The sequence below is a fragment of the Hevea brasiliensis genome, chromosome 9 (assembly GCF_030052815.1).
Source record: "Hevea brasiliensis isolate MT/VB/25A 57/8 chromosome 9, ASM3005281v1, whole genome shotgun sequence".
Taxonomy (NCBI): Eukaryota; Viridiplantae; Streptophyta; class Magnoliopsida; order Malpighiales; family Euphorbiaceae; genus Hevea; species Hevea brasiliensis.
This window is the reverse complement of record NC_079501.1, coordinates 8,893,283-8,906,319: the sequence shown is the minus strand read 5'-3', so window position 1 is coordinate 8,906,319 and position 13,037 is coordinate 8,893,283. Positions and strand designations below refer to the sequence as shown.

Here is a 13,037-nt window from a genome sequence, read left to right as displayed (position 1 = left end):
CATAAACTCCAAAAGAAAAGAATAATACTCAACATAACCCAATTCAACAGTAGACACAAAAGCCAACTGAAAATCCAACCCACAGTAGTATATATCGTTCACGATTTCCGTTAAACTTTTAGTAATGTAGCAAAAGAAAAGTTGATTACAGTCTCACGGTTGAAAGAAAATAAGGAAAGCATAGAGAATTTGAACATTGCTGGAAGTAATCAAAGCAGGCCATAATCAAAATAGTAATCTAATTTAGGTTAAGAAAAAGTAAACAATAGCAGCATTACTGGATACTGAACCCTCTCGTCTCAAGCGAAAGCTTTGCCAATTAGGTTCGGCCATTTCTGCTGCTATCTGAGCTTAGAAGTGACAAGGGGGATTGATCATAGAGCCGTTCGGTTTTTCATTCATTCCTTAAATTTTTCTTTTAAAAAAATGGTGCCTTTCTCACAAAAATATAATAACGTGGAGAATAAACCTCACTTACATAATTATGAGAAAATATCTATACCTTATAATACTGAATAATTTTTTAAAAATAATAAAATATTACAGGTATATTTCATATTCATAAAATTTTTGGTGTGGAAGGAAATTTGTTTATATGTAAGAAAAGAAAAGTTAAGGTATGGCTCGATCTCATGAACTGTAATGATTAGCATTCCACGCATTCAATCTCAATTAATAAGAATAAACGATGCTAAAAAAGGGTATATGATACTCACATTTATGTGAAATTTATTTTAAATATATTTTTAAATAAATTTCATCAGATAATTTTGGAAATATTTCATCCGAACACGGGAACGGATGGATGCATTCATTTTCGAGTAGTGTATGCAATAATTTTTCAGGAGGGTGGGGTGGGCTTTTTCGAGTATGAAAATGTACAAAAGCAGCCTTTTTCGCAGAGCATTTGGCATAAAGTTGCACTTTCGGCCATAATTCATAGAACAACTTCATTTCATTTTCAGTAGCGCTAAGTCGGCTAGTGCAAAAGTCACCGATGGAGCTAAATCAACTGAAATTTTACGTTCCTCTGCTTGGTTTATATAATGAAAAAAAAAAATAATAATAATAATAAAATAAGGTAGTTAACAAGGATTTCATGTGACGTCTGAACCTCTTTTTACAAAGATCAACCTGAAAATGACTAATGAAGATTATACAACCACAAAAATTCTTGCAAATCATAGTACCTATCATTATAGTACCATTAAATCATAATTTGCAGATGCATCTGAATTCTGAAGCAGGGAAGATCATATGGAGCTTGCTGCAGAAGAGGTACCTTTCCTTATGCTTTTTAGGTACTACAATACTGTAACAATCCCAAGGACATCAACTAGATCGACACGAACGAACATAATGCACACACATTTGTTGGCTATGGTTGAAAGAATCTAATATGCATTACCAGTGAGGAGCCCCACGGCTGCCAAGAAAATGACTGATGAGAACAGCGTTGGACATGACATGAAAATATCTACATGGTAAAGATGCAGCATCAAGAAAATGACCACCGACCTTAACATTTGCAGAAAGAACACGACAGTGCAAGAAATGGGAAAAGGGAAGTGGGAAAAAAAAATCGAACCGACATAGTTATATGGTACTTGATTCGAAAATCAACATGTAATTTGTGGTTCTTGCAACTTTGCAGCAACATCATGTCTATTTCAACACAGCATCTGGACAATCTACATTCATTTGAGGCCAAAAATGAATTACAGGAGGCAGTTAACCAATGAATTAAATGCATAAAAAAACAGTGATAGTCCAGGGGAAAAATGGAAAAAGGGTCAAGAACCTCGAAACAAATCATGATAGGGACAACCAGATTCTGTCCAAGCCCTGCTGCAACCTAAGTACCTAACCAAGATTAGAGAAAGATTAAGAAGACATGATGTGCTGAAGGGGAAAAAAAAAAAAAAAGAACAAAGATGATTAAAATAAAGGGTTAGAAACACCAGAAATACAAATATTTTCCACGGATACACTGCTTTGCTATTCTCCTATCCTGTCAATACCAAGAAATCCAGATGAAAAATTATAGGCTAATGGTATTTTAAGGACCTAATTGTACAAAAATACGAGGGTGTTACTGACAAATCAACCGTGGAATGAAAAGTCTGCCAAATGATAATTGAAGAAATGATCCACGATGATGATGAACAATAAAGAAGGCTTCAATTTCTTTACTTCGGACTGGAACCCAAATAACCCAATCGCTCAGCCAATACATTTACATCTTCATCTTCACCTCCTCTATTACTCTCACTTAATAATTCATCCCAAAATCCCTCATCAAGTTCTCTATCTCCACTTTCTGGTGGCTCTATATCTTCTTCTCCTTCCTCTTGGCCTCTCCTCGCCCTACTACATCCTTGCATTTCCAATGCAAGTGCTTCCAGCTCTGAAACTTCAAACCCATAATCTCCAAGCTCTAGAGGCTCAGCTTTGATGGCATTTCTACTCTCACCACTATAGCTTGATTCAGCACCACTAGTTCCTTGATCAATAGGCCTTCTTCTTTTTTTGGTCATTGCTTCTTCAAGTTCTTTTCTCTTATCCTTATTCTGGGCTAGTTGCTGTAAAAAGCTGGATTCTGCACCGTCTGGCCAAGAATTGCATCATTTGCTGCTGCTTTATTTCGTACCTTGTAGCCTTTGTTCGATAGCCTGAATATAGGCTCTAGTGTTCTGTTGTTGATGCCTGAGCTTCACTAATTCCATCATTAGAAATTGCTTGTCGCGCTTCAATCGATCAATTTCTCTATCCAATCCGAACTCGCCAACTTCAACACAAGCATCCAAAGGTTGTTGTTGAGGCAGAGGCTGAGAAGGTGTCTTTCTTCTCTTGATGGTTCTCAGGAGATGCTTCTGGCCCTTAGAAACCCTTCATTGGCAAACTCCATCTATCAGGGTCTATCTTTTAAATCCCTGCAGGATTAAAACTATCAATTACCAGGTTCCACTAACAATTAAATTTTACCAAATTGCATTTGGAAACAGAGGACTGTATACTGAATCTTTTACTTCTAGCACCAAATCCAAATACAGCAAGGCCCCACATGGCCAGATGCAGAAAAAGCCATTGGGAAAACGAAATTAAATCAAAGAAGTGCCCCAACTACATTGATAAATAATAAAATAATAAAATTGGAACCAATGAGCATTTTGCAGAGGGAGAAAAAGGAGATTCATATCAAAGTTCCACTTGCATGAACATTCCAGAACCTCTTGAGAACAATCTTCTTTGCTGGTGAATAAAATAGTCATCTTCCTTCAATAGGACATCGTCACCTTTCCTTAAGCATAAAAATATTTAAATTAAATATAAAAGAAACAACCAATTAAACAACACCTCACCCAAGAAGAAGAATTACAAATATAACTGCTACCAATTCAGGTATGAAGTCCGTTTAAAAAGGAATCACGTGAATTTTTTTTCCCCCAAAGCAAGACTGAAGAAGAAGAAGAAGAAGAAGATGATGACAAAGGAGAATTGAAGAATTATAGTTTATAATGCTTACATAAGTGTTAAGCTGCCTAACAAAGCTGGAGAAGTTATTGTGCTTGAAATATCTAGGCAGGAGGTTTGTGGAGAAAGAATGAGGATCCCACACAACGAAGCTAGTACCTTCTGTGCTCCAAGAAACTACATGATTGGTAATTGGGTCATCCACCATCTCTAAAGTCTTGGTCAGGAATGGTGGTGGTCCCGTGTCATGCAGCCCTTCCATCGGTTGCGGCAGGACAGTTATTGGTGGTTCATCACCGGACTGCGACAAGCTTGATCCTGGGTACTCTTCCTTCACCGCGTAATATGGATTCATCGTTGCAGTTGGATTGATCCCTTTACCAGTTTCCGTAATTTGAAAGTAAAAAACAAAAACAGAGGATACTTGTAGGAGCTAGAATCGTAAGTAAAGTAGTAGATAAACAAATCTAAAGTTGAACTCTGGAGAGAAGCACTACATAAAGTTCAGCACAAATAACAGAAAACGGTAGGTGATTTTGACAAAAAGGAGGAGAAAAAAGATCGATTTGATTTTTTTTTTTTTTTTTTCAGAAAGAGAATTTTTTGTTTCCTGCCCTGTTTTCCTTTTGGGGAAGTTCGGCTATAGCATGTCGAAGTTGGTAGGCTGTGATAGACATAAGCAAGGAAAGCCCGGACGTGTTCAAAAACCTCTTAAACAGAGCCAAGGAGATATATTATAAAAATCAATAGAAAGTTCTAGAGTTCTTGGTTGGTTTTTTTATTATGTATTTTAATAATATAATTTTCTAGCACCTTTCCTCATTTGGCAAGTGCAGGGAAGAGGAAAGCCGGAGTGAGGGTGGTCCTCTAGGAAACGTCTGGAACTTCCAAGGGTAAGGATGGCATGGTGGAGGTATGGTCTGGGACCCGTTCATGTCCAACGAAATAAAGAATGGGAATTTCTCTTTTTTTTTTTTTTTAAAAAAATATTTTTTGAAATTTGATTGGTGGAAGGTGGAGACTGGTAGACCCCACAACATACGAAGGAAATCTCACTTAAAATTGCTATATTGGGCCACAATAAAAAATAGCAAGTTTTAGAGGTTAAATAGCAATCAAGTTTTTGCTCGGTTGGTAGGGAACAGGACCAAAGGCTATAACCGAGAGATAAATCCTTATGCATGGAATATAAACTCTATTAAAATTTCTTTGAAAATTTTCTTTTTTTTTTTATTTAATTTTCTCTTATATTATATCTAGATACGTAGCAATAATTATAAGTAATTTTTTATTTTAATTTATTAAGTAATTACAATTTTAATTTATTTATAACCTTACACTTGACAAGCGGTGAATATCAAAAATTGTATTGGATAGAGCAAAAGGCAAAGGTTGGCGTTCTACAACTAATAATCGCCCTTGTTCCCCTTCTGTCAATTTGTTCTTATTCAATTCCCACATATCCACATGGTTTCTCTCCCCACTTCACAGAATACAATATTTTAATATTGCTTCAAACTATATATATATATATATATATATATATATATATATATATATATATATATATATATATATATATATATATATTAAAAAGCCCCTCATCGAATAAAGACCCTTCTACATTCTTCTTGAACCTACTAGATCTTGATCTAAATCGTCTAATATCATAAAATAGCAAAATACTCCTATTTCCTTAAAATTTTATTAAAATGTAAATGTAATAAAAATTCAATTATCTTTTATATTTTTTAAAAATAATTAAAAATACTAGGATTTTACCTATTATCATAAAAAAAATTTTAAACCGTCGTAGGGTGGAATGCGCAATATAGTAAATGCTGTCGAGTGTGGGTGATCTTGCTGAGCGTGCAACCTCCGCAGGCCATGCAAATGTCTTTCTGTTTGGTGAATCAGTTCCTGAGTCATTGCCAAATGGCATGCAAACACTATGTGCACGTTTCCTTTTTATGGAAACATTAAGGTACCTGGCCGATATTCAAAACGTTTGATTGTGTTGAACACCCCCAAACGTGTTCTCTTTTTATTGGTTGTCAATTAAGTTACTTGAGCTTCCGGTCCCTTATAATTTACATTTCTCAAACAAATTAAAGTTATTTTCTCCACACTTTCCTTCCCCTCATTTTCTCTTCCCTCACTTTCCTTCCCGCCCGTACTTAGTTCCAAAACAGAGGGTAGTGTCTGGCACTAGGAGAGCATTATGCCATAATCAAGGAAAACTGTACAAGCAGCGACCACAGAGTCACATACAAACGTCTCCAAACTGTGCATTACATCCACTAAGAAAAAATAATATAATATTTTGTTTACCCTTTTAAATAAGAAATTCATTTGTTACTTCCGATACAACAAGGACCATATCGATTAAATAAATAATAATAATAAAATAAAATATACACGTCTAACTGTGTTGTATATCTTCTACTCTTCTTGAATGAACTAGATTGGGTCGATGGTTCCATAGTGAAAAATATGAGACAATAAAAAAATTTTATTTTTCATTTTTGTTTAATATTTTAATACAGAGAAAAGTAATTTATGTCACACTCAAAATTAAATGTGAAATTTCATATTAACAGAGGATAAAAGTGATAAAAATTCTTAAGAAAAAGAGGGGAAAAAAACTATAATATGCCCGTCCAAGTTTCAACTGTGTAAAGATTTGGTCGCCGTTATTACAGATTTTATTTTAGCGCCTGGCAAGTGGGAAGCGTAGGTCGGTGATTTTGAGTAGAATACCAAATCTTGAATGCTAGTTTTTATGTCCAGGCGTCGTGGCTCCAGGGAGCAATTGCCAATGTCAAATAGCTTGCACCTGCTTCGCTAATGAGCTTAAGCAACGCTTTGAAAAAATAAAATAAATAAATAAAACAATTTACGCTTCATTTATTTTTTAAAAGATAATTTATATTAAACTAAATTTTTATTTTTTTTAATGGAAAATAATTTATAGATGAAAAAATATTTCTATAGTAATTATTTTTTTTAAAAAAATATATTTTTATAAAAATATTTTTTTATTATTTAATTATAATATTAAATTAATATTATATATTTATATTATATATATAATTGTTTTTAATAAAATTATCAAATTTCAGAAAATAACTTTTTTCCTTAAAAAAAATTTAATTTTTTTTTAATTAGAAAAATATTTTCTATAAGTGACACAAACATTAAAAATACATAAAATATTTTTCAGAAAAATATTTTTCATTAAATAAATAGAGTCTAAAAATATGTATTTATATTATACTTATGTATAATGACGAATCCATTGCAAGAAAAGAGAAGTCGATTGACTCCCCTTTTTTAATAAAGTACTTTTATATATTTATATATTTACTTAAATTGATTTCTCATTAATTTAAGTATTAAATTTTTTATTTTAAATAGAGAATATTTTTTTATTAATAAAAAATCAATTGACTTTTTATTAATAGAAAATCAATTGACTCGTATACATATTGAGCAAATTATTGTGTGCTTATGGCGTAAGTTAATCTTTACTCACAAAAGGTATGGGCCTTCTTTTTCTAAATTAAACTCGATTGCTTTTATATGAGTATTGTAATTATTTTTTACTGCATTAAATATATTATATAATTTGCTTAAATATTAGCATTGAATAAAATTTTTTATAGATCCATCCCAGTATGTATTAATATTTTTATATTTTAATAAAATTGTTAAAATTTAGAAAATGACTTTTTATTTATAAAGGAAAAAATCATTTTCTTTTAAAATAATTTAATTTTGCTTTTAATTAAAAAAAATATTTTTTATTAATTTAATTTCTGAGTATCTAAACATTAGTAATAAATTTTCTAAAAAAATATTTTTAGTCAGAAAATGGAGAGAAATTACAAAATCAATTAAATAACTTATATTTTCTATTAAAATAAGTTTTCCATGCCTATAATTGTCGATGAGCATGGATTGGTTTAATGGAAAAGCTCTCTAATCTCCTCTCAATGATCACGCGTTTAACACTTACAGTAGACAAAATGGCCATATAATTTGTTACTTTTTAATATATTAAAATTCTTAATTTGCCTACGGAAATAAACTATCGATTACCAAGCTATACTCCTTGGAGTGGAAAGACACATGCTTCATTTTATATAGGATTAATCTTAAAGTTTCACAGCCTTTCTCCCTACCCACCACCCCCAACAACCTCCCAAGGGTTTTTAGCCTTTTGATTTGTCATCTTGGGCAACTCGCTCCTACTCCTTTAGGTAGGGGATGGTGTGTATTTTCCTTCTCCACACAACCCACATTCGGTGAATTTTACATATTTCTTGAGGTGTTGATTTATTAATAAGTAGTGCTCCAATGTAAGGGTGTAGTTTTGGCCTATATTAGTTTTATGCTTTTGTTAATGTAATTGATCTAAGTAGTTTGGAGGTAAATCTAGTGGCTATGGGTTGATAAATTTCGTTTTACCTGCATGGGTTTGTGGTTGCATACTAGTGATTTGTCATAGTTGTGATCTTCGATTTGGATCATTAGCTTTGTTTTAATAATGGCAGTGTGAAGTTTCAGTGGGTTGGTGGTAGCTCGTAGAGTGGCCAATAAACTTTTCCTGCCTGAAAGGCATGAGTGAATTGCCAAAGAGTGATGTCGCCTTCTTCTTCCTCACTACCAGTGCTGCATGCGCTATTTAAAAAGTTTTCTTAGCCCATATGATTCTACAGTGTTCAGTTTGCCTTAGCAATAGATTTTTTGCTCAACCCTAGGTGGTTCTTGCTTGGGGCCTTTGTTATCAGGCATTCGACCAATGTGTAGCCCTAGCCTTGGGAGTTAGTTTGCTCAAATCTTCCACTGGTGAAAGTTTAAATATGTAGTGATGCTTGATTCTTTAGCCAGTCTCTGTTATTTTTTGTGGCTTGAATTTTGGATATATTTTTATGGATATGAATTGTGACCCGACCTTAAAGTTTCACGTTGCAACCCGATTGAGATAAAAAGTGAGATCTGTGGTGGTAGCGGAGGGCATAGGCCGATAGGCCCGGGCCCGAAGCCCACCACTGATCTCTTTGATGGTGCGAGGGTAATGCACCCGCAGTATGAACCATTATAAATATTTTAATATTCTACCCTTTGCGATAGAGTTGTGAGATATTCGGAAAAAAACATTGGGGTTAGGGTTTGAGAATTTTGATTGATTGTATTTTGCTTTTTTCATCATAGTAAAACATTTTTTCTTATCTTGCCCGTGGACGTAGACCTTATGATTGAACCACGTTAAATTCTATGTTATTCTTCTTCTATTTTTAATACTGTGCGATTGTGCAATTTGTGTGTGTACCTTAGGTTTGTGTGCTTGTTATAATAAACTGGTATCAAAGCTTTGTGCGCAAAACCTAGAGTTTACAGATGGCGTCGTCTTCAACGAAGTATGAGATGGAGAAGTTTGATGGTAAATCGAGTTTCAGTCCGTGGAAGATTAAAATTAAAGCTTCCTTGATCCTACAAGGTCTATGGAAGGCAATCGAGGATAACTTTTCAGAAGGTATGAAAGAGGCGGAGAAGGCTGATCTAAAGGAGAGAGCCTTGAGTGCGATTTTCATGAGCTTATCTGATAATGTCCTATGCGAGACTGCTGGTGAAAGCTCAGCATCTACAACATGGAAGAAATTAGAGGAGTTATACTTTGCCAAATCGCTGACTAACCGCCTGTATCTGAAGAAAAGACTTTATAATATGAGAATGAGCGAAAGTACGCCCATTAAAGAACATCTGAATGAATTCAATTCAATCATTATGGATCTGAAGAATATTGATATTGAGATTGATAGTGAGGATCAAGCCTTTGTTGTGTTATGTTCTTTGCTGCCCTCTTATGAAACTTTTGTTAATACTCTATTGTATGGGAAAGACAGTATTTCACTAGACGATGTTAGTAATTCTCTAAAATTGAAAGAGTTGAAAAAGAAATTTCCAGATAATAGAGAAAGATTTGAGGGGGAAGGTTTGGTGAGTAGGGGAAGAACACATTCAAGGGAGGGTTCTTCCAGCAGAAAGAAATCTAAGGCAAAATCTAAGTCAAGAATGAAAAAGGCCAACTGTTTTGAGTGTGAAGAGTAAGGTCACTACAGGAGAGATTGTCCAAGTTGAAAAATAAAAAGGGAAAGCAACTAGAAAGTTCTGCGAATGTGATTGATAGTTTTATTAATTCTGATGGTGATGACAGTGCTAGAGAAATTTTATCCGTGAGTTCAAATCATGGACAAAATTCCTAGATTCTTGATACTGATGCTACTTATAAAATGTGTCCACACAGAAACTGGTTTGTCACTTACAAACAGATGAGTGGCAAGGTGTTTCTGGACAATGAACGTGCATTATCTGTTGAAGGAATTGATGACATCAGATTAAGGATGTTTGATGGCGTTGTCAGAACTTTAGAGTGTTGGCATGTTCCAGGACTAAAGAGAAACCTGATTTTTCTTGGGACACTTGACTCTCATGGATTCAGATACCATGCAGAGAATGAAGTTCTCAAAGTGTGCAAGGGCTCTATGGTACTCATGAATAGTAATTTGGTTTAGGATTGTATTTTCTTCACGGCAATACAGTTTCAGGGGAAGCTGCAGTAGCATCCGGAAGCAATAATCAGAATCAGACTCAATTGTGGCATATGCATCTTGGTCATATGAGTGAAAGAGGATTATCTGTGTTAAGCAAGCGGGATTTATTGGACGGGCATGAAACATAATCTATGAACTTTTGTGAACATTATGTGTTTGGCAAATAAACCAGGGTCAAGTTCGATAAAAAGGCAATGCACAAGACCAGAGGAACGGTGGATTATATCCACTCAGATCTATGGGGTCCTAACAGAATCCCTTCCAAGAGCGGTGCTAGGTACTTCATGACTTTGATTGATGATTACTCTCGGATGGTGTGGGTGTATTTTTTGAAAATAAAAGATGAGGCATTTTCAATCTTTGTAAAGTGGAAGACGATGATTGAGAAGCAGACAGAAAATAAAGTCAAGCATCTTAGAACTGATAACGGGCTAAAATTTTACAATCGTGAGCTTGATGCATTCTACAACAATGAAGGTATAATGAGACATCGCACTTGTACAAGGACACCACAACAGAATGGTATTGCAGAATGCATGAACAGAACGCTTTGTGACAAAGCAAGAAGCATGCTCTCACATTCAGGATTGGGAAAGGATTTCTGGGCTGAAGCAATTAATATAGCCTATTTCTTGGTTAATAGATCTCCATCTACAGTTATTGAGTGCAAAACTCCTTTTGAGATATGGTCCGGTTCACCTGCTGATTACTCTCAGCTGAGAGTATTTGGTTGCCCTGCTTATGCTCATGTGAGAGATGGTAAGCTTGAGCCGAGGGCAAGAAAATGCATATTTCTAGGGTATGCATCTGGAGTGAAAGGCTACAGGTTTTAGTGCAATGATCCAAAGTCTCCAGGATTAATTATCAGCAGGGATGTGACATTTAATGAGTCTACTTCATTGGATAGTCAGAGATAGAAGTCAATAGCAGAATCAGATCACGGTGTTAGAGAACAGGTGGTGCTTGATATTGATTCTCCATTAGTTCAGTCAAGTGATTCAGAGGATGAGGTGCAAGATCCTGCTCAACAAGAGGATGCACTTGAGCAACAGCAACAGGAACCATATAGTATTGTAACTAACAGAGAGAGAAGACAGATTAGACCACCGCAAATATATGCATATGCAGATCTAGTTGCGTTTGCCTTGTCAGTTGCTAAAACAGTTGATGTGCATGAACCCAACAATTATAGAGAAGCTATTTCTTATTCAGATGTAGATTAGTGGGTCGGTGCTATGAGTGAAGAAATTGAATCTCTTCACAAGAATCAGACTTGGGAGCTTGTAACATTGCCTAAGGGACAAGAAGTGGTAAGTTGTAAATGGGTGTTCAAGAAAAAAGAAGGCACTCCAGGGGTTGAAGCACCTCGACATAAGGCGCGATTGGTAGCAAAAGGCTTTACTCAGAGGGAGCGGATTGACTTTACTGAAGTGTTTTCTCCAGTTGTGAAGCACAGTTCTATCAGAGTCTTACTTGTTATGGTTGCTCTTCATGATCTAGAGCTTGAGCAACTAGATGTGAAGATAGCATTTTTGCATGGTGAGTTGGTGGAGCAAATTTATATGAGTCAGCCTAAGGGATTTGTCATTCCAGATATGGAAAACCATATTTGTTTGCTTAAGAAATCTTTTTATGATATGAAACAGTCTCCTAGGCAGTGGTACAAAAGATTTGATACATTCATAGTTTGTAATGGCTTTAATCGTAGTTCATATGACAGTTGTTTGTATCATAAGAAGTTTTCAGATGATTCCTTTATTTATTTACTGTTGTATGTGGATGACATACTTATTGCTGCTAAAAGCATATCACAAATTAACATTCTGAAAAAGCAATTGAGTGATGAGTTTGAAATGAAGGATTTGGGTGCTGCAAAGAAGATATTGGGAATGGAAATTACCAGGCATAGAAGTGTTGGGAAGCTTTTCTTATCTCAACAGGCCTATGTTGAGAAAGTACTTAAGCGTTTCAACATGAATAATGCTAAGCCTGTGACTGTTCCGTTTGCTGCCCATTTCAAGTTATCTGCAAACATGTCACCCAAAATAGATGAGGACATTGAGCACATGTCCTGTGTTCCCTATTTGAGTACTGTTGGTAGCATCATGTATGCTATGGTATGCACCCATCCTGACATTTCACATGCAGATAGTGTTGTGAGTAGATACATGACGTGTCTTGGGAAAGAGCATTGGCAGGCAGTGAAATGGATTTTGAGGTATTTGAAGGGTACTACAGATGTTGGTCTGACATTTAACAGGGTCAAGATGAGTGATTCATTTGTTGGCTATGTGGATTCAGATTTTGCAGGGGACTTAGACAAGAGGAGATCTTTAACAGGTTATTTGTTTACTCTTTCTAGAAGTGCTATCAGTTGGAAGGCAACATTGCAAGCTACAGTTACTTTGTCTACCATAGAGGCTGAATATATAGCCTTAGCAGAGGCAGTAAAGGAAGTTTTATAGTTATAAGGTTTGGTGGGTGATCTTGTGTTGATATAGAACAAGGCAACAGTGTTTTGTGACAGCCAGAGTGCAATAGATCTCATAAAGAATTAGATGTACCATGAGCGAACTAAGCACATTGATGTCAGGTATCATTTCATTCGGGACATTGTATCTCAGGGGACTGTAGTTGTGCAGAAAGTCTCTATAAATGATAATCCAACAGATATGATGATCAAGGGAGTCAAAGTTAGCAAGTTTAGGCATTACCTAGACTTGGTTGGTGTTTGTAGTACTTAGTAATGCCCTTGCGAGGGCACATGGCAAGACAGAGAGTTTTGTAGTTATTTTGTTGATGATAAAGGGAATTCAAACCAAGGGAAAGAATTATTATTTTTTGTGACTTGAATTTTGAATATATTTTCATGCACCCGAATTGTGACCCTACCAGAAAGCTTTGGCGCTGTGACCCGATTGGGATAAAAAGTGAGATATGTGGTGG

The 13,037-nt window shown here is 35.2% G+C and overlaps 1 pseudogene; it reads right to left on the bottom strand.

The window, feature by feature from the left end:
• Positions 1-1,919: 1,919 nt before the first annotated feature.
• Positions 1,920-4,265, bottom strand: LOC131183026 (heat stress transcription factor A-6b-like; annotated as a pseudogene).
• Between the last annotated feature and the right edge of the window lie 8,772 nt (positions 4,266-13,037).